Source organism: Ursus arctos, unplaced genomic scaffold (genome assembly GCF_023065955.2).
Source record: "Ursus arctos isolate Adak ecotype North America unplaced genomic scaffold, UrsArc2.0 scaffold_3, whole genome shotgun sequence".
Taxonomy (NCBI): domain Eukaryota; kingdom Metazoa; phylum Chordata; class Mammalia; order Carnivora; family Ursidae; genus Ursus; species Ursus arctos.
In genome coordinates, this window is record NW_026622985.1 from 101,068,463 (window position 1) to 101,088,418 (window position 19,956).

General features: G+C 46.5%; 1 protein-coding gene across 6 annotated transcripts in view; it reads left to right on the forward strand.

Annotated features, from left to right (window-relative positions):
- Window positions 1–1,887: 1,887 nt before the first annotated feature.
- DNAJB6 (DnaJ heat shock protein family (Hsp40) member B6) overlaps window positions 1,888–19,956 on the forward strand; it is a 71,402-nt gene continuing 53,333 nt past the window's right edge. For 2 of the 6 annotated variants that reach the window (XM_057304206.1, XM_057304207.1), the window contains exon 1: window positions 1,888–2,019. The gene's annotated coding sequence lies outside the window, so the exon portion shown is untranslated. Of the gene's footprint in view, window positions 2,020–10,243; window positions 10,480–18,870; window positions 19,485–19,956 lie in introns of those variants that run through there. The other 4 variants (XM_026479231.4, XM_048212849.2, XM_048212853.2 and 1 more) reach the window with 4 other exon arrangements.

A 19,956-nucleotide genomic window follows, 5' to 3' on the forward strand; every position in this document is an offset into this window, starting at 1 on the left:
ATCATGAGGTGTCCATACCAAAAGCAAATATTGTATTATTCCTTCCTTTTAACCATTTATATAACCTACTAAAAGAAAGACTAGGAAACTGACTCAGATAAATAAGTTTTTTTGTTTTCTTTTGCTAACAGGTCACTTGCTAAAAACTATGGTGTAGTGATACAATGAATGTTTAAGAAACACAAGAAAAGAATATACACAATATAAAACAAATTTTTAAAAAATATTTTATTTATTTGACAGAGAGAGAGAGACAGCCAGCGAGAGAGGGAACACAGGCAGGGGGAGTGGGAGAGGAAGAAGCAGGCTCCCAGCGGAGGAGCCCAATGTGGGGCTCGATCCCAGAACGCCAGGATCAGAACGTGGGATCACGCCCTGAGCCGAAGGCAGACGCTTAAAGACTGAGCCACCCAGGCGCCCCAAACAATCTTTTGTTTTTAAGTAGTGTCAGGGAGCAAGAATTCCTCTTCTCTTCAAGGTTTTTCTACCTGGATTAAGGATCAAATTAACATGAGATAGATTAGCAGGAAAAAAAATCAGATTTAGTAGTTTACACATGGGGCATCCACAGAGACATGGAAATTCCAGAGACAAGTCAGACAAAATGAGGTATATATATCATCCCGAATTAAGAAAAAGGTAAGGGTCTGGGACTTTGAAGGGAAGGAATGTAATTCACAGGGCAATAAGAAAAAGAGCAAACGTTTGCTAATTAGATGTTTGTCCTGCCATTCGATGGGTCACTCAGATAAAATTTATCTCTGGTAATAACCACTGTTCTTGGAAAGACTCCCAGTTTAGATTCTTCCATGCAATTAAGGGAGGGGCAAAAAGTTCTGTTGAGCTCACAGGGTCTCTCCATTGCCTTCAGCTCAAAATAATCTTCATGCCAGAGAGGCCGAGCTTGGGCAGCCTGAGCTCAGCCCCCAGAGTAGGAAAAACGAGAGCCAGGGCTCCTTAAGCCTTCCAGATGCCTATAGTGAAGGTTATTAATCAGATGTTATAAATGAAAAGCGTTGAAAGTATCTTTTACTAAAGGATCCCAAGAGCTTAGATCAGTTGGCGGAGTGGGGGAGAAGAGTTGTTCTTTGCTCCTTTACTAATTAAATGGACCTAAGACCCAGTAACAGGAGGAAAGCCCATAGAAGTCTAACAATGTGTGCACCTTCTGCACACATAGGAGACCCCCAGGAAAACCGAGCTGCTCACTGAAATGGCCCAAGACCCCGCCTTCAACACCGCCCGTGAGCGGAAACCCGAAGATGCTGGGGTGGGGAGTCAGTTCCAGGAGGGGAGGAGAGGTGGGGGTGGGGGCTCAATTCCAGGAGCCGAGCTGCAGAGGCACAGCACGCAGGGGTGGGGCTGGGGGTCAGTTCCAGGAGGGGAGCTGGAGCAGCACAGCAGGCGGGGCAGGTCTGCGCTCTCCAGAGCCGAGGTCACCCTCTCTTCCTGCTACTGGAGGGGACACGTTCGGACGCCGACGTCCCCTCTGTCCAGCAACGGCCGCTTACAAAGGGATCGCTTCCGCTCAGACCGACACCTGTGCCTGCGGTTTCTTAAACATGACCGCCTAGGCTAAATCAACGTCAAAGAGGCCTGTCCCGGGCCGCGGGTTTCCCCGCCAGCCAAGGTTGCTGGCGGCCTCGGCGGGCCGGACCACGGCGGAGGCAGAGGCGCGGGACAGGCCTCCACGACAGGCCGCCGCAGCCCGCATTGGGGGGCGCGGGACAGCACTCGCGGGGGCTCCTCCCCTCCACCCCCGCCTGAAGTCCGGCCTCGACGAACCTTCGGGAAGGCGGGCGGGGCGGGGCGCATGCGCGGCGTCAGGGCCGGGCGGAAGTGCACGTCGCCGCGCCGCCGCCGCGTGACGCACTTCCTGTTTGTTGTCGGAGAAAGGAGAGAAAGGAAAGCGCGAGGAGCCGCCGCCGCCACCGCCGCCAGCGCCGCCGTGCCGGAGCCGAGGGGACCCGGGCCGCCGCCCCGCCGCACCTCCTGCCCGCCACCGGCTCCCTGTCCTCGGTGAGGGTAGCCCGCAGGCGGGGGTCGGGCCTCGGGCCAGTGTGGGGCCGGTGAGGGAGATCGGGCCGGAGGTCGGGGACCTGGGGCCTGCTGTGGGGCCGGGGTTTCGGGGTGGGTGTCTGCCTGGGATGCCTGTCGGTGGCCAGGGGCCCGTTGTGGGGTCGGGGTGGGCGTCAGGCGGGGGGCGCGGGGGTTGCGGCCGCGGGTGGACGTCGGGTCCCCGGCATTGGCCGTGAGGCCGGGAGCTTCGGGGGTGGGCGTCGGGCCGGGGCGCACGGGGATCCGGTGCGGGGCCGGAGGCCCTGGGAGTCGGGAGCGGCATTCGCCCTTGGCCCGCCCCGCGCCGGCGGTTGGGCCAAGGCCCGTGCGGAGCGCGGGTGGCCGGCGCGGGCGCGGGCCCGAGCTCGGGCTCCGCAGCGGCAGGGGCCCTGCTGCGTGAGGGGCTCCTTATTGCTTTTTTTTTTAAAGCCCCACGTGGATGATCCTAGAGCCAGAAACGAGGTAGGTTTGCAAAAAGAGTGGAAGCCTCGCGGGAGGCAGCGCTGCGAAGCACGGAGACCAGGAAGCGGCTCCAGGAGACGCGAAGCCGCGTTCCCGGAACTTCCCTGTGATTTTCCAAAAGTTTGTTGTTGAGCAAAATGCCTGGATTTCAGCCGAAAAAGTCAGTTTGGTTTGTTTGACTTCGAAGTGTACCGTAGTTTATATTATAGACTGAAGTTTATATCAACTTTTGCCCAAGTAAGGAAAGAATTGACTCAGGAAGAGTCAATTGCAGACTTTGTGTTGCCTCGAGAAGGTTTTCTGAGGGAGTCGTGGTTGTTAGTAAGAGATGTAAACCTTGTCCCTTTCTCACGTAAGCTCGGAAGGGAAGTGCCCGTGGGCGAAGGTCACCACCACGGAGGATCGCGGCCGCTGCGTTTCTCAGCGTTTCTGTTTCAGTTTTGGCTGGCATCTGAGAAGACTTGGAGTTGAGTTAGTAAAGTGTCGGGTTAAACGACCAACAAAAGGAAAGATAACAAAACCTTACCATTTGACTTTTTGCTGATTATTTTTCAGGTTTAATCATTTTTTTCTAGTAATTACGCTCATCAAAAGTGTTTTCAGTACTATGTATTTCCCTCCTGTCTCTCCCAGGCTCCACCCCACCCTCAGATCCTTTCTGGTAAATTTAGACTTTTCGCTTCTTTGGGTATTTGTATGCTGTGTAACGAAAAGATGAGTGCCTTTTATGCATATTATATAGTGAGCTGTGGAATGTTCTAGCTCACGCACACGTGAATTCGGGAAGTAAATTGCTTGGTGTAGTGGTTTGTAGGTGTGCAGGCTAAGAAGTTGGATTTTGAGTTGGGCCAAAGCAGCCTCAACTTGTTGCTGTGGAAGATGGCAAGATTGGGAGTTTAGGAGGCTTTAAAGAATTTAAGATGAATTCACCATTTTCAAAGAAAATACCATCAGTGTTTTATTTTGTTTTTTAAAGATTTTATTTATTTATTTGAAAGAGAACACAGATGGAGACTGAGAGGGGAGAAGTGGACTCCCCGCTGAGGAGAGAGCCCGTCGTGGGGCTCGATTCCAGGGCTCTGAGATCATGCATGACCTGAGCTGAAGGCAGCCGTTTAACTGACGGAGCCACCCAGGCGCCCAAAACATCAGTGTTTTAAATTTACTTTCTTGATTTGACATTGGTATACTTGAGAGGTATTTCTGGCTGCAGGACAGACTTATCTGGAGGGCTGGGTGGGGAGTATTGTTTGAGTAATATTCTGAAGACTAAATTATGGACATGGAATGACAGTGTACCTGCAGTTAAATGGCATACAATAGCTTTTCTCTTTCAGCAAACCCATTATTTTTTGTAGGCGTAAGAATTAAAGAGGAGAACCATTTTCCCCTGTATTTTTTTTTTTTTAAAGATTTTCTTTATTTATTCGACAGAGATAGAGACAGCCAGCTAGAGAGGGAACACAAGCAGGGGGAGTGGGAGAGGAAGAAGCAGGCTCATAGCGGAGGAGCCTGATGTGGGGCTCGATCCCATAACGCTGGGATCATGCCCTGAGCCGAAGGCAGACACTTAACCGCTGTGCCACCCAGGCGCCCCCATTTTCCCCTGTATTAAAAGTCGTTTTGGACAGTTTTAAGCAAATACAGTTGTTACAAATACAATACAAATTCCCACCCTCAGTAGTTTCCGACCTAGCAAACTCAAAAACCAGGTTTGGGGTGGGATGGTGTATGCATATGCACTTTAAAACTCATTTATTTTTTTTTTAAGATTTTGTTTATTTGAGAGAGAGAGAGAGGGTGAGTGAAAGAGAGCACGTGGGCAGGGACAGAGGCAGAGGGAGAAGCAGACTCCCCTGCTGAGCCTGGAGACCTATCTGGACCTCTATCCCAGGACTCTGAGATCATGACCCGTGCAGAAGGCAGACATTTAACTGACTGAGCCACCCAGGCGCCCTCAGTGAGTTATTTTAAATTCAGCTTTTCAGGGTTGCAATGTAATGCTGACTGTGTCACCTTGGTGATGTTTCCTGTACCTTCCATTGAGGGTACAGTTGATGGGCCTGCCCATTAAAGCTCAGCTGCTGTGTTGGTTAATGCTTAAGGGTGATTACATACCTTTTCTGATGTCTGTTGGTAAGGATCAAGTGAATGGAATCAGCCTCTATTTGTAAGTTGATATTTTAACAGAATATATAAAAGCCCCCCCCCCCCTTTTTTTTGCTTTTATCTTGGAACTGAATCTAGTTTAGAGTGGGGGTGGTCTGTGTCAGAAATCTGGTTTGCTTTTAATTTGTCCAGGACACCACCTAGTGGTGACATGGGTGTAATTGCAGGTTTATTAGGGAATTAGGATGGGGACAGTGGCAAGGATTAACAAATGCTGTCCTTTGATAAATAGGATTTGTGAGAACTTCAAATTCAGGAGGTAAAGAGAAGAACAGCAAGGTTGGTGAAGATAAGAATAGTGGTAGAAATGATAATGTAGGTATGAAGGACGATTGATTGTAATCTCTACCCCCAACTTGGGGCTTGAACTAACAACCCCAGGATGATGAGTCCTCACATGTTCTTCCAACTGAGTTGGCCAGGTGGTGTGGAAAGACCATTTAAAACCTAATTGGAGGAAATGACTTAATGGGTAACTCAGCTTGGATAACTTTGATGCTTTTATTATGTATGGATTATAGGTGTTTTTCAAACTTCGTGTTTTTAGGGAGGCATGCAGAATCACAGTTGACCCTTTTGTATTAATATCCTACCTACGAAAGAAGTAAGTTTAAAAATACCTATTATTTTTCTTACTATTTCTTTAACTACCTCATTTTTAAGGTGGGGAAAATTAATTTCTGAAAAAGAAATTATAAAGGTTGGGGGCTCCTGGCTGGCTGCGTCAGTGATGTGTGCAACTCTTGGTCTCAGGGTCTTAAGTTGGAGCTCCATGTTGGGTATAGAGATTACTTAAAAATAAAATCTTGAAAAAAATTATAAAGGTAGTTAAATTTCTAAGGGTTGTATTATATGTCAAAGTGGCAAGCAGTTTGTTTTATTTATATCTCTAATACCTTGTTTCAAAAGCTCTTGCTTATTTGGGCATAGCTTGGTTTTCTCGAAACTTTTACCCTCTCAACATTGGTAAGGAGTTTTCGCCATCCTAAGTAAAACACAGCAGCCACCACGGATGGTTGTGAGGCAGTAGAACTTCATGGGTTGTGAGGTGGTGGGTGGTGGTTTGATTTTTTTGGCATGTATTTGTTTATCAAAATACTCCAGTTATTTTAGGATTCTTAAGTTCAGTTGCAAGGATCGGTTGTGTTTGGAAGGGTGATTTCTTCTGGTAGCATGTGATTTGTACCCTTTAAAATTCTTATTCTCCTTTAAACCAGCAACAGGGTTATAGGACCTTCCTGTGTGTTCCTCTAGGGTAGTCCTGGAATCATCACCTCTGTGCTCCTTTTGTGCCTAAGGCGTCGTCCCAGACCCACAGTGCTGAGAAAACCGTGTTTGGTTTGGATTCTTCATGGTTTCTCTTTGTCCTGATTACCCCCTGTGATTAATAATGGAATCCAGACTTTAGGAAAGTTGGGGGCAAAAATATCCAGTTTGAGTTCACAAGTACCAGGACTGGGTACTTGCACGTGTCTATTTTATTTTAACGAAAAGAAATTAGTTGTGCCTGTTAAGTGTCTAACAGTTGATAACCAGTTTTGGCAATCAGTGGTCTCAGATCTTGAGTTCAATGGAAGTAGTTTCCTTGTTTGTTTCAGGAATACTTGAGGGCATACTGGGTAACAAGATAGATATACAAGTGGATGGTTTGTGATAAGGAGTGATAGTAGTTCACTTCTCTGAGTCCCTCCCCCCCATGTTTTCTTATGGGAATTCTCAGGTAAAGAAATGACACATAGGAAATTCCTCCAGATCTGTTTCTCTTCTCTCTTCTCTTCTTTTCCTCCTTTGCCCTCCCTTTTAAAAGATTTTATTTGACAGAGAAAGCACAAGCAGAGGGGGAGCAGTAGAAGGAGAGGGAGATGCAGTCTCCCCGCTGAGCAGAGAGCCTGATGCAGGGCTCCGTCCCAGGACCCTCAAGGCAGACACTTAACTGACTGAGGCACCCAGATGCCCCCAGATTTGTTTCTTGTTAAACATCTTGCGGGCTTTCATTTCCATTAAGCAAACAGCATTACACTAAATTAGCTTGATGCCACACAAGAATTCAACATTAAAAAAATGGTTCCTTGGGGCACCTGGGTGGCTTAGTGGGTAGAGAGTGTGACTCTTGATCTCTGGTTGGTTGTAAATTCAAACCCCATGTTGGGTGTGGAGATTACTTGAAAATAAAATCTTAAAAATTAAAAGTTTCTTTACAATTATTCCTTTTTTTTTTTTTTTTTAAGATTTTATTTATTTGTCAGAGCCTGCACAAGCAGGGGAAGCACAGTCAGAGCAGGCAGAGGGAGAAGCAGGCTCCCCCCCAAGCAAGGTGTTGGATGCGGGACTGATCCCAGGACTCTGGGATCGTGACCTGAGCTGAAGGCGGATGCTTAACCAACTGACTGAGCCGCCCAGTGTCCCTATCCTTTTTCTGAGTTAGTAGAAGTAATGAGTATTTTGATTTGCTGGGTTGTTAAAGAGGGGGAATGTGTTCAGTGGATATATGACCTTCCCCTCGAATTCTGTTAAAATATTGTATAATGAGCGGCAGTCTGTGGGTGGATAAGAAAAGGCATTGTGCAAGAAGGAGGGTTTTCTCCACTTTCAGTGTTGAGTCTCATACTGGAAAGGAACAAAGGAGGTTTTTGTCCCCCCCCCCCCCCCCCCCGCAATCAGAGCAAGGTTTGTTAGAGGTTGGGTGGAGAGATATTTGAGAAAGGTCTTGTGGAAAGAGGGTCACCTCTGTCCAGTAACCTCTTATTTGGTGGGTGGCCAACATTTGAGATACAGAGTAACAACACCTCGGAATGTGAAGGTGTCTAAGTCGTATACCACACTTGAGGACCTTGACTCGGGTGGTCTGTAGACGTCTAGGAGGATGAGGTATTTGCAGCAGTCACATTGGGCACATGAGTTCTTGAGGTTTCTCTCTCTTTTAGAAAATAGTAAAAGCAAGGTTTCGTAACTGCAGGGGGCCAACTAAGCTGTGCAGAACGCTTGGCTTTTTAGAGCTAACTCACCCGGGAGCACCTCACATAGCTCATCAAATAACACGGATGTATTTATAGTCAGAGCCGATAGTAGAGAGGTTTCATGGACGAGTACATGGAAACTAAGCAGTGCCTCCGAAATCACATAAGGTCCTCTAGGTGAAGGGAATATTAGGAGAGGGTTCTGGTCCCACATTTTCTCTGAGACCAAACTTCATGCTGTCTCCTCATCTTTGCCTTATCCCGCAGAGATCATTTCTGTCTATGGCTTGTTTCTGGGGTGGGGTGGAGGGGGAGGTGGTATTTGGAGTGGGTAGTAAATTTGTACTGGTTTAGTGGTGTCCTTGGATATCTTGTTACATTGAACTTAAATCTTTGTTTTGGAGCAGGAGTGTTCTCTTTGTAGCTAGAGTTTTTCCTTTTCTGCAGAGTGTTGCCTGCAAATGATAAGGAGTACTTAATTCAAGGGGCTGTCTTCTTAGAAATTATCCATGTATTTAGAGGAAAATGAGGTGGTTAGATTGGTCAGAGGAAGTCTTAAAGTGAATAAAGTGAGTTTTTGAAGGTAACTGAGAGGTTTGGGAGCCCATAGAGTGCCTTTCTGGTACTTCTTCAATGATACCCAGGAATAAAAGTTAGTGAAGGCAGTTTGGGTGAGAAATCTATGCATTTTTGGGGCACCTGGGTGGCTCAGTCATTAGGCTTCAGCTCAGGGCGTGATCCCAGGGTCCTGGGATCAAGCCCCTCATCAGGCTTCCTGCTCCACTGGGAGCCTGCTTCTTCCTCTCCCACTCCCCCTGATTGTGTTCTCTCTCCCGCTGGCTGTCTTTCTCTTTGTCAAATAAATAAAATCTTTAAAAACCAAAAAACCTCCCTATTCCAGTGATGTAGGTCAAAGGGCACACATTAAAAAAAAAAAAAAAGAAAGAAAAATCTATGCATTTTTTTCCTCTTGATAGTAAAGGAGAAATCTCAGATACTTAGAAAAAAGGACCATACTTAGTTTACCCAGAATTCTACCGTCAAGAATTCTCTAGTAATAAAACTTGTAAACGTAAATAATAATGGCTTAATTTACCTGTAGAATAATTGTAGGAGATTGTAGCTGGCTTTGCTTTGGGAATCACAACTCGCTGTGTCGGAATCCCGGTCATGGTACATGGGCTAAAGTAGCAAGCCACAGTAGGGAAATGGTATTTGAAATACCAGTCTTCACTCTGAGGGAGCATCTTGGGTACTGCGTATGTTTATACCCCAGCTCATTTTTCAAAATTGTAACATCTACTTGGAGAAAGCGAGAATCTTAATGGGCAGGGTTGGACCCTTAGGAGTTAAGACGAAAGAGACCCTTAATCCAAAGACTATCTGGGAAGGAGAAGGCATTCACACTTAGTGGGCAGGTGCGTTGTGAGGACTAATCTCTTTACTCCAGCAGCTGTCTTCTCAGATGAGCCAAAGCTTTAGACCACAGGATTTGTGTCTGTGTTGACAGGACTGTTGAAATGTAGCCTAAATGAAGTAGGAACTCATCTTTCTAGAGAGAAACTAGTCCATGATCATTTGGGTACAGCGTCATGGGTGCAGGCTTCTCCTTGAGAAGATGAGATGAGGATATACAGTATCTGGCATATATTGGGCATGCAATAACATTTAAATATTTTGTTAATTTGGCCTAGTCAGAATTCCTTCTGATAAGTAGACTGGCAACCTTGGGTTTGTATTGTAGATCAGTACTTGTATCGCTCAGCTGAGGTGCTTGTTTAAAATGCAGATTCATAGGCCAACAGTGTTAGGTGAGAGAGCATCTTTTGGATCGGGCCTAAGAATCCTCAGAGAAGTTTTATTCCTTCCCCATGCATAGTAGGACTCTGTAGGCCGCCATCTTTATAGGTTTCTGTTTGTACGTGCTCCTTTCTCTGGAGCCCCTGCGCTGGCAGATTGTGGTGCCTGCCCTGTACTTCCCAGACTCTTGCAGAGTCTAGTTGTACTCCGTCTTACGTGGGTAGGAGCACTCTGTATTGACTGACCACTTGTTTTCAGCCCTAGCAATGTGTGGTACCCAGCTGGGGAATAGTTAAAGCTTAGTTTCTAGGGGCCTTTGTATGGTTAAAAAATAAAAATCACGAAGGCCAACAGTTAGGTGGAAAAATGGGCGAAGGACGTAGACCTGGTAGTTCAGGGGGAAGCACGTCAGATAGCTCTTGAACATTAAAAGGTGCTTCGCTTTGTGGGTGCAGAACAGAGCAAGCGTCACTTAACCGGTTGGAAAGTTAAACAGGTTAGTGTTGTGTCCGAGGGCTGGGGAAACTCAGGCTGCTGACCCCGGTTAGGATGTAAATTGGTGCAGCCTTTGTGGAAGGTGGGTAGGCAGCATCCTACACATTTTTCTGTCCCAGAAAGTCCTACACGTACCCACGCACCTCATGAGACGCTTGTGCGACAGCGTGGTGGTGACAAGGGCAGTGCCTGCGTGGAGGGCTGGGGTCTGATCTGGACCCCTGGTGCAGCAGCACTGGGGTGGGCAGCTCTCGGCCCTGGGTGGGTACTGGCTCGGGTCCTCAGCTTTGCTGACGCAGAAATAAGGACAGTAGTCCTGCCCTTCTGGTGTCTGAGCTAGTGCTTGACACAGGACGGGCTCCGGTGTCAGCTGTGTCCGGGTATTCACTGTCCACAGTGCCCGTGCCCCCTGGCACCGTTCTCACCGTAAGCACAGAAGCTGCGCCACCGGTGTCTGAGCCGCCCAAGGGCCTCTGCAGCGTCAGCTGGCTGCTCTCCGGCAGATGGGGAACTCTGCTCTGGTTGCCTCCACATCCCCGTGTGTGTTCTTGTGTTACTTATGTTTTCTCATTGTGATGATTTAATCCTGAATTCTTTATTTTTAATTTTTTTGAGATGAGATTGGCATATGATGTACGTTGGAGGTGTGTGTGTTGGCTTTATACATTCGTATATTGCAGTGTGATGACGGCTGTGTGGCTTAACACCTTTATACTTTTATACTTGTATTTTTTACTTGCCACATTCAACTTTGGGTGCTCTCTGAAAAGTTTAATTAGATGCTAATTTAAATGGCTTTCACTGCCTGGGTTTAGCCTTATAGGCAGCGGGTGCATTCAAGTCACATGCAGTGTCGTTTGGCTGTACACAGATTGGGAAAAATGGGGTGTTTCCTATGTTGGTACAAGAATTGACCTTCAGGCAACTAGGTCGTGATGGCCTCCGGAGAGTCCTCAGAGTGTTACTGACCCACCTAACCTGAAAGAGATCCTGGTCTAGACTAAGTGACAGCCAGTCAGATTTTTGCTAACTTGCTGAAGTCTCCGTAAAAGCGAAACCTTTGGAAGGTTTAATTAGGGACTGCAGACCCTCTGTGCACCGACGACGTTCACATTACCGAGTAGCATACATACTGAGGAACAGCTGCATCTTCAGCTTATTCACCTATTGGAACATAAGGAACATAAAGGAACTTCACTAGTTCCCTGAAGTTCTGTAGTGCAGAGTAACTCTGGACCTACTAGTTCAGTAAGCCTCATTTTTTGTCGGGAGATGGATTACTGAGATTCTAAAGGTAATATGGTGTGGGTCCTGCCCTCAAGGAGCCTATGGGTATGAGAAGCTGATGGACGTTGTAATGGAGGCATGTACAAGATGCAAGCCAGTGTCAAGAAGGCTACCTGGAAGTGTGTCCTCAGGTGAGGAGGTAACCTTGACTCTGGGTGTGGATGAAGAATGCACCTGGGAGGGGCACACGGTAAGCATTCCAGGCAAAGGATACACTCAGGCCAGAGTGCAGACAGAAGGCGAAGTCTGGTTTGCACATAGGATGAAATCAGGTGCCAGCCTTTGATGCTGTGTCCCCTGCAAGATGATGTGCGTGATAGTTTTTGGTAGTAAACTAATGAAACTTTTTTCATCCAAATTGTTGCAGAAAAAAATAACTAGCATTTCTAACTTGTGGTTTTTGTGGATATTACAGCATACCCATTAATAAATTGATTTTTTAAAATGTTGGAGGTGAGAGGCATGAAAAGTACAAATCAGACCAGAAATTGGTAAAGTCTGTTAAATGGGAGTTAGGTGGGGAGAGGGAAAAGTACGGGAGATAGAGGGGGTAACTGGTGGGTTAGTAGGTGAATAGTTAATGGAGGTTGGGGGAGGGGGTTAACTCTTAGGAGCTCTTGGGTTTCGGATGTGGTTAGCTGGGTGAGTGGGCAAAGCCCGTGGCGTGGCAGGGTGTCTGAGAGGAGGCTGGCTGAGAATGGAGTGGGTCAGTCAGTAGCACAGGAGACATTGTTTCAGGCGGGTTTCAGAGTGCTTTATTCAGGCCGTTGATGTCCGTCCGCGGCGACTGTTGATTTAGTTGGATTAACATCAGACAAATTGTTCATGTTCATGGCTTTTGCTGGTGATTCCATTTTCTTTCTTTAGCATGTTACCCTTTTTACCTTTTTTACTGGTTGTATGTTTACAACTAACCTAAGTGCACAGTCACGTGACAGGTGCCTTATGACAGCAGCTCCTCATTCTTCCCTCCTTCGGTGGAGTTCTGTTCACTCCACTTACACCTAAACACATGTCTTCGCAGAAGTACATTATTGCTGTTAATTTGAACTGTTCTCTGTTGGATTAATTAAGAATAAGAGAAAGTTTATTTTATAGCCACTTACCCTTTCTCTAATGCTGCTTATATTGGTCTGGGTTGATCTGAGTTTTTCTCCTATCCCTTTTCTTCTCTTTGAAGGACTTTTAGTATTTCTTGCAAGGTAGATTTACTGGCAACTAAGTCCCTCAATTTTTGTTGGTCAGAGACAGTCTTTATTAACTTTTGAAGGATAATTTTGCAGGCTGCAGAATTGGAGGTTGGTTGGTGTGTCCATCCCTGTCCCGTTCATCCCCCCCCGCCCCCGTAAAACTATTTCACTCTTTTCTTTCTTGCATGGGTGCAATTCTTATATTTGTTTCCTTATAGGTAAGGTGTTTTTTCCCTCTAGCTTCTTTGAAGATTTTTTTGTTTTTGATTTTCTGAAGTTGGAGCGTGATAATGCTGAAGTGTCGTTTTTCTTGGCATTTATCCCACATGGTGATCTCCGATCTTCTGGATGTGTAGTTTGGTGCCTGACATGAATTTGGGGGAAGTTGTCAGTCATTTATTGCTTTCCATTGCTTCAGAGCTGACTGATGCTTCAGAGCACTGTCTCCACTCCTTTCTCCCACTCCGGTCCCTGCTCGTCCCACAGCTTGTTGGCATGCCATCGTCAGTCTGCTTTTCCCCTTGTCCAGTTTTCCGAGTTCCCATCATTCTGTCGGATTCCTCAGCCATGCCCAGTTTGCAAATAAGCTCATCAAAGGCATTCCTCATTTTTGCTGGGGTTTTGGTCCCTGGCATTTCTTTTTCACTCCTAGAATTTTCACCTCTGCTTACATTACCCATCTATTCTAGCAAGGTGTCTACGTTTTCCATTTAAGCTCTTGGCGTATTAATCCTAGTTTTACCAAATTCTTGGTTTGATGATTCCAACATTTCTGCTGTGTCTGTCTTGTCCTGATGCTTGGTTAGGCTTGTCAGACTGTGTCTCGCCTTCTAGTGTGCCTTGTATTGTTTAGTTTAGAGGTGGGCGTGATGGACCGGGCAAAAGCAGCTGCTGCCTGCAGGCCTTCAGTGATGTGGAGGCCAGGTGGGGGGAGAGGGAGGTTTCCACCGTCCCAGGAGTAGGTCTTCGCCTTGTGGTCCACTTCACCAGTGTTTTCCAGTTCCCCTCCCTCACACGGGCCAGGGAGGGCTCGAGGGGACTGGAGTTGGGTATTTCCCTGCCCCAGGAAGATGGGGCTCTGGTAGAACAGTTTCCCCTGAGGGCAGACCTCTAGAAGAACAGAATGCTTTGGTTTATTTATTTATTTTTAAAAATTTTATGTGTTTATTTGAGAGATCGAGCAGAGCCTGGGTGGCTCAGTGGGTTAAGTGTCTGCTTTCAGCTCAGGTCGTGATCCCAGGGTCCTGGGATTAAGCCTCTCAGCGGGGAGAGTCTGCTTATTCCTCTGCCTGCTGCTCCCTCTGCTCAAGCTCTCTCTCTGTCAAATAAATAAATAAATAAAATCTAAAACAAACAAACAAAACAAAAAACAAACAAAAAAAACAGAGGGAGAGATGGTACTCACTTGTGTTTAGCTACCAGTGACCTGTGTGATATGCTTTCTGGAAGTCCTGGCATGGTGGGTTATGAAGCTTATTGGAGGAGGTGTAATCCTTTTGGTTGATGCTGATTAGGTTAGTGGGTTTACTAAAGAGATGGAGTTAATTTTTTTCCCTTGGTCAGGCAGATTTTGTTGGAAATTTCGTGGATTAATAAACTGGTTGCCCTAAGAAGCATTTGTTTGTTTGTTTTAAAGAGACAGCCAGCGAGAGAGGGAACACAGCAGGGGAGTGGGAGAGGAAGAAGCAGGCTCCTAGCAGAGAAGCCTGATGTGGGGCTTGATCCCAGGACCCTGGGATCACGCCCTGGGCCGAAGGCAGATGCTTAACGACTGAGCCACCCAGGCACCCCTTATTTTAATAGTTTTTATTCATTTAAGTCATCTCTGTGCCCAACGTGGGGCTTGAACTTGGAGCCCCGAGGTCAAGAGTTGTATGCTCTTTCGACTGAGCCAGGCAGACACCCCAGAAGTATTTGTTCTTAACTGAAAGAATAGAAAGTGTTGCTTTTCTGTAGCTCCCTTAAAATATAGTAGTAGGTCCTGTTAGTGGGAAATGAGAGAAGTTTCAGAATTTGCACTAGAAAAGATTATGTAGTGAGAGAATTCTTTTCCCACTCCTCGTCTAAATTTCCTTTAATCTTGAATTGATTTCTGTTAGGCTGTTTTAGACTAGCCCCATGGGCTGTAAGCTCTGGTGTCTGCCTGTGCTTTCCAGAGTGGAGATCAGTAGCCACATGTGGCTGTGGGGCTCTTGAAATGTGGCTAATGTGACCAAGGGACTGAGCTTTCAGATTGTTTCATTGTAATGATTTCAGGGTTAATGGCTGCCTGTTGGGAAGAGTTCACCCCCGTGAGGCAGACGCAGTTTCACGTGTGTGCTGGGTGCAGTTTCCACCTGCCCGAGGCCTTTGTGGGCACCTGTACTTTAGTTTACATGGTTGGCTCTTCAACATACGTTTGCTTCTTTTTTGGCACCTGAATGCAGGAGAGAAGCCACTTTCTCCTGGCAGTGTCTGCAGATAGCGGGAGGAATCCTCCCTGATGCTGGGTACACCTGAGAAGAGAAGGCACGTGGGTGGGTGTCTCAGCCCCTCCAAGGGCTCTTATTTTTCTGGTATTGCCTGTCCCCTGTAATGGCAGTTGCCCCTGGGAGACCAGATGGGGAATGTAGGGCTCTGGCATGTGTGTTGGTCCCGGGAGTCCTAGGTGAGAGCCTCATGACCCTTCTCAGAGTTCTTGCAGCTGTAGCTGGGGAGCAAGGACGGTTGGCTGGTCTTAGGAGGTAGGTAAAGGCCGTTTTAAATGTTTTGTTGCCACACATGGTGTTTTTTTTGCGAATCAATGTATTTGATGCTTTAGGAAAATTATTGATTAAATATTTGAATTAGTTCATCTGTGGATAAGGAAATAATCTGTATGTGAAATGTTCATTTTATCTGCATCTCTTCTGGTTTAGCAGCAGTTAAAGTTGTTTTGGAATTGGGTAGTATTTCTGTTTCCAGGTTGCTTTTATCCTATACTGTACAATTGGCCATACGTTTGGTGTATGGGTTTACATCCTTGTTTTAGAAAATGCTGTTAATATTTTAAAATAGCGCGTTCTGTAGGGAAATGACCGATGCAGATGTATACATGGCATTTTATTTTGTATAAAGTTCTGAGGTTAGTCATCGATAATTGGTGGATTTTGTTAAGTTTAACTTACTCCTCTTACCCTTACTTGCTCCGACGCGGGGGGGGGGGGGGGGAGGTACTGAGCCTGGGGCTGACACTGTGGGTGGACGCGGTGGTGTCAGGACTTGAGCCTGCTCTGCAGCTTCCCGACGCGATGCCCAGGGTCCTCAGTGCCTCATTGGATCTTTATTTGTAGACCTTAGGGTATTTTCCTTTTATTGTCTTTATAGAGCATGTTTTTGAATTTATGGTAAAACTTGTTCATCTTTTTGGCATTTGTTAAAGAGGTAGTGTTGAGATGTAAGGCATGTCTTTGAATAGCATTGTTTGGCTCCCACACTCACAGCATAGCTTGATAGGAGAGTTCTCCGCTCAAACTGGGGATTCAGATTGACTGTTCCTTTGAGCCCCTCAGCTGTGGTGTGATTCCATATGTACTTGTAATGCCTGGCATGAGACAGGGACACATTTCCTCCTGAATAGGCTAATAACGCAGCCTGAATTATTACTAAACTGAACGTAACCTCACTAGTACAAACTTGTTATCATGTGGATTAAAACGTTTTTAATACTGTTTTCAATAGAAATTGAAGAAAAGCTTTCATTGTGGTTGTGCATGGAACCCCGTTAACGAAATCTCATTGCTGTAGTGGGTGACCCTTAAGGGGTTCCTGAATCTCTCTTCCCTTGACTACTCCCTTTCTTTCTTTCTTTTTTTTTTAAAGATTTTATTTATTTATTCGACAGGATAGAGACAGCCAGCGAGAGAGGGAACACAAGCAGGGGGAGTGGGAGAGGAAGAAGCAGGCTCATAGCAGAGGAGCCTGATGTGGGGCTCGATCCCAGAATGCCGGGATCACGCCCTGAGCCGAAGGCAGACGCTCAACCACTGTGCCACCCAGGTGCCCCTTGACTACTCCCTTTCATTCCTACTGTTATTTTTCTGATTCAGATACGCATTTCATTTGAGATATTTTTTTAACGGATCTCCCCCAGCACCACCCATTCATATTTCCTTTAGAAGTTGACCTATCTTGGGGCGCCTGGGTGGCTCAGTCATTAGGCGTCTGCCTTAGGCTCAGGTCATGATCCCAGCATTCTGGGATCGAGCCCTGCATCGGGCTCCCTGCTCAGTGGGAAGCCTGGGTCTCCCTCTCCCTCTCCCTCTCCCCCTGCTTGTGTTCCCTCTCTCGCTGCGTCTCTCCCTGTCAAATAAATAAAATCTTAAAAAAAAAAAAAAGTTGACCTATCTTGTGCTTACAAGTGATTTTCTCAAATACACCCCTGATCATTGCTTAAAAACCGTTTTTCTAATAGTCGAAAAGTCCTGTTTCTTCGGCATGTTCTAAGATTATTGGTGAATTGTATCTTCTTGAGCCTCCCAGGTAGGCTCTAAAGTCTTGCCTTCGTAGCTTGTTGCTTCTCCCGTGGGCCACGTGCTTTCATAGTTGTGTCTGTGCGTGCTGTCACTCCAGTTGGGAAGGTTTGACCTGTCTGCACAGGGAGCTGCTTTCTGTTTTCCAGTTCTTCAGGAAGTGGCAGTGTTCTTTCACGCTTTCTTTGCCCCGCTGTCTCCATACCCTCTCCCCCACACTCTTCGCATATTTGTGTTAACTGTCTATGACTAAGTTGTTCACGTGTCTGACTTTGAAACTTGGTGACTTATTCCCAAAGCTAGCATACAGTTGTTATAAATAGTAAATTTGTATGATTAAATTCATTCAGAATTATGTCATTGTTTTCATTGAGAGTAACTATGTTGATGGTAGAATTGGTATCAGAAAGGTTTTGATTGATCAGAACAGTGGGCCAGCATAAGCAAGGTGGAACAGATGGGGCAAACTCTGACGTTCATTTGTCCGAAGAGCCGTGGTTGCACAGAGGCAGTAATGAGAGGCAGGACAGTGACGAGAGACTCAAAAAGGCACATAGCTCAATTTATGTTGATGATTGAATTCAGGAATGTTTCCTAGGAGAGTTGACCTAGCACTGATGGTCCAGGTTCAGAGAAGTACGGTAGTCTTGTTACCTTTCGTTGGTGACTTTTGACCATCCCTGCATCATCTGTGCTGGATTCTGGGTACTAAGGACTTTGGAGCCTTGGAGCTTGCTCAAAGCCGTGTTCTTAGGAGGGACTGCCAAGAAATGTAAGGCCGTATTAGTCGAGAGAGTGAAAAATTCGTGAAGATAAAGCCCCTGAATGTTTGAAGACCTCTGTGTGAAAGAGAAATTGAGCCTGCGTTGTGTAACCTGAACCAGGGACCAAGGGGTGACAACTCCCTGGAGCCCCTTCTGTTCAGGGTAAAGAATCCAGTAACTGTCCACCGTTGATGGCTGCTCCCTAGAGTTTGTTCAGGCAGAGAAAGTTTGGACTAATTAGTAGTTATTGTAGTGGGTATGCTTTATGAGGCAAAATTGAAACTTGGTTACTTAAAGGTCCTTTTATTTAGCAAGGACACGCTGGTGCTGCTGGCCCAAGTCTGTGCTTCAAGAAGCACTAGGTTATCTTCAGAGGGAAACTTCTAATTCTTTTTTTTTTTTTTTTTAAGATTTTATTTATTTATTTGACAGAGGGAGAGACAGCCAGCAAGAGAAGGAACACAAGCAGGGGGAGTGGGAGAGGAAGAAGCAGACTCCTAGTGGAGGAGCCTGATGTGGGGCTCGATCCCAGAACGCCGGGATCACGCCCTGAGTCGAAGGCAGACGCTTAACGACTGCGCCACCCAGGCGCCCCGAAACTTCTAATTCTAGCATTTTTTTCTGCATTTGTTAGTGGGAATTTTAGAATGTTGGCTTGGCATTTATTTGGTTGTGAATGTAGTTTGTACGAGAAAGGCGGCAGAGGAAATCTTTGATTCTCACGCTGCTGTGTGTGTTAAATGAGTGACCGTCATTCTGGTGGTCTGATTCCCTTCTGGTCCGTGTGTGCTACATCACTCTTGTTCTGATGTCCTTTTGACCCCGCTGTACTTTCTCTTTTTGACCCCCCCCCTTTTTTTAAACTTTGGAGTGATTTCAGATTTACAGTAGTCATCAAGACAGTATGTGCATTTCCTGTCTACCTTTGAGCCAGCTTTCCTTAGTAATCTGTGTAGCCACAGTCCATTTACTGACACTGAGAGGTCAGCATTACTAAGATACTGTTAACTATGAACTTGATTCGCATCCTGCCAGTATTCCAGTATTGCCCTCCTCTTGCTCCACACACCAGCCCAGGTGGCATTTAGTTGCCATTTATTCTTAGTCACCTCCAGGATGTTATAGTTCTGGTCTTTTCTTCTTCTTCTTTTTTTTTTCTTTTGATCAGGCCTATAGTTTTTGCTAGCACCTTTACTTTTTTGCTCAGTAGCATGTCCTAGGCTCATCTTGTACTTTTCCTGCCCCAGAGCCAAGCATTGCCAGTGAAGTCAAGCCTCACTCCATGTGATCCCCAGTGGAGCTGACCGTGTCCTTTGTAGCTGGTTGTGTCCAGTGCGGACATCATATTGTATCTGCTGTGATGGCCCCTGTGTATTTATAGCTTACCTTGGCTGTGAGAGAAGAGGGTATGATTAAGAGGCTCCAGCAGGAGGAGGGGCTGGTGCCATTAAAGATAGAGAAAAGTTGAAGGGGTTTGAGGTAGTTGGCAGTCACACCAGACAGAACTGTGGATTACTTTGTGTGTATGTCGGGGGTGGGTAGCAGTATTGATGAGGGCAGAAGTTTCCAGTCAAAAGCCTGGAAGTGGAAGGCAGAATTTACTAGAGAAAGACAAGGAGTGGAGTAGGGAGCATCCAGTGAAATTCGGTCCTGTTCTATTTGGGAGGTCTGTCACACGCCAAGTAGCTCTGTCAGGTAGTCATCTGTCTATTCATGTCTGAAGTGCCAAAGAGAGACCTAGGATTGGAGCTTAAATTTGGGAGTCGTTGCGAAAGAGATGGTATTTTTGCATAATGGAGTGGATGAAAACACGTGAGTATAGCATGAGAAGAGGTTTCTGAACTCTAGCTTCCCTACCCTGTGTTCACAAGGCTCGTTGGGAGAGCAGATCAGAAGACGGGGACAGGACTGGAAAGCCCCTGTGTGCTGAGGGCTTTGGGGAGTCGAACTGTGCTAGATTTTCCTCTTGACCTTAGTGAGAGTGAGCTTCAAGCGGTGGTACTGGTGTTGGGGAGAGCTAGACGGGACTGGGTGCAGGAGCAGAGAAAGGTGGCGGCGGTACCAACAGCCTTGTGCTGAAGGGGTGACGGGAGGGTGAGGTTTTGGACTCTCCAGATACTTGGTCTCATTGAGTTCATTTGCGTTTTCTTCAGGGAGCAGCCTTTTAGAAAGATGACTAGCCGTCATTCAAGTGTTGCTTGTTTCCCAGGTTCTGCTAATTGATGGTGCTTGTGCACCCCCCCCCCCCCCCCAGCCAGGCCTGTCCCGGGGGGATGTTGTCGGT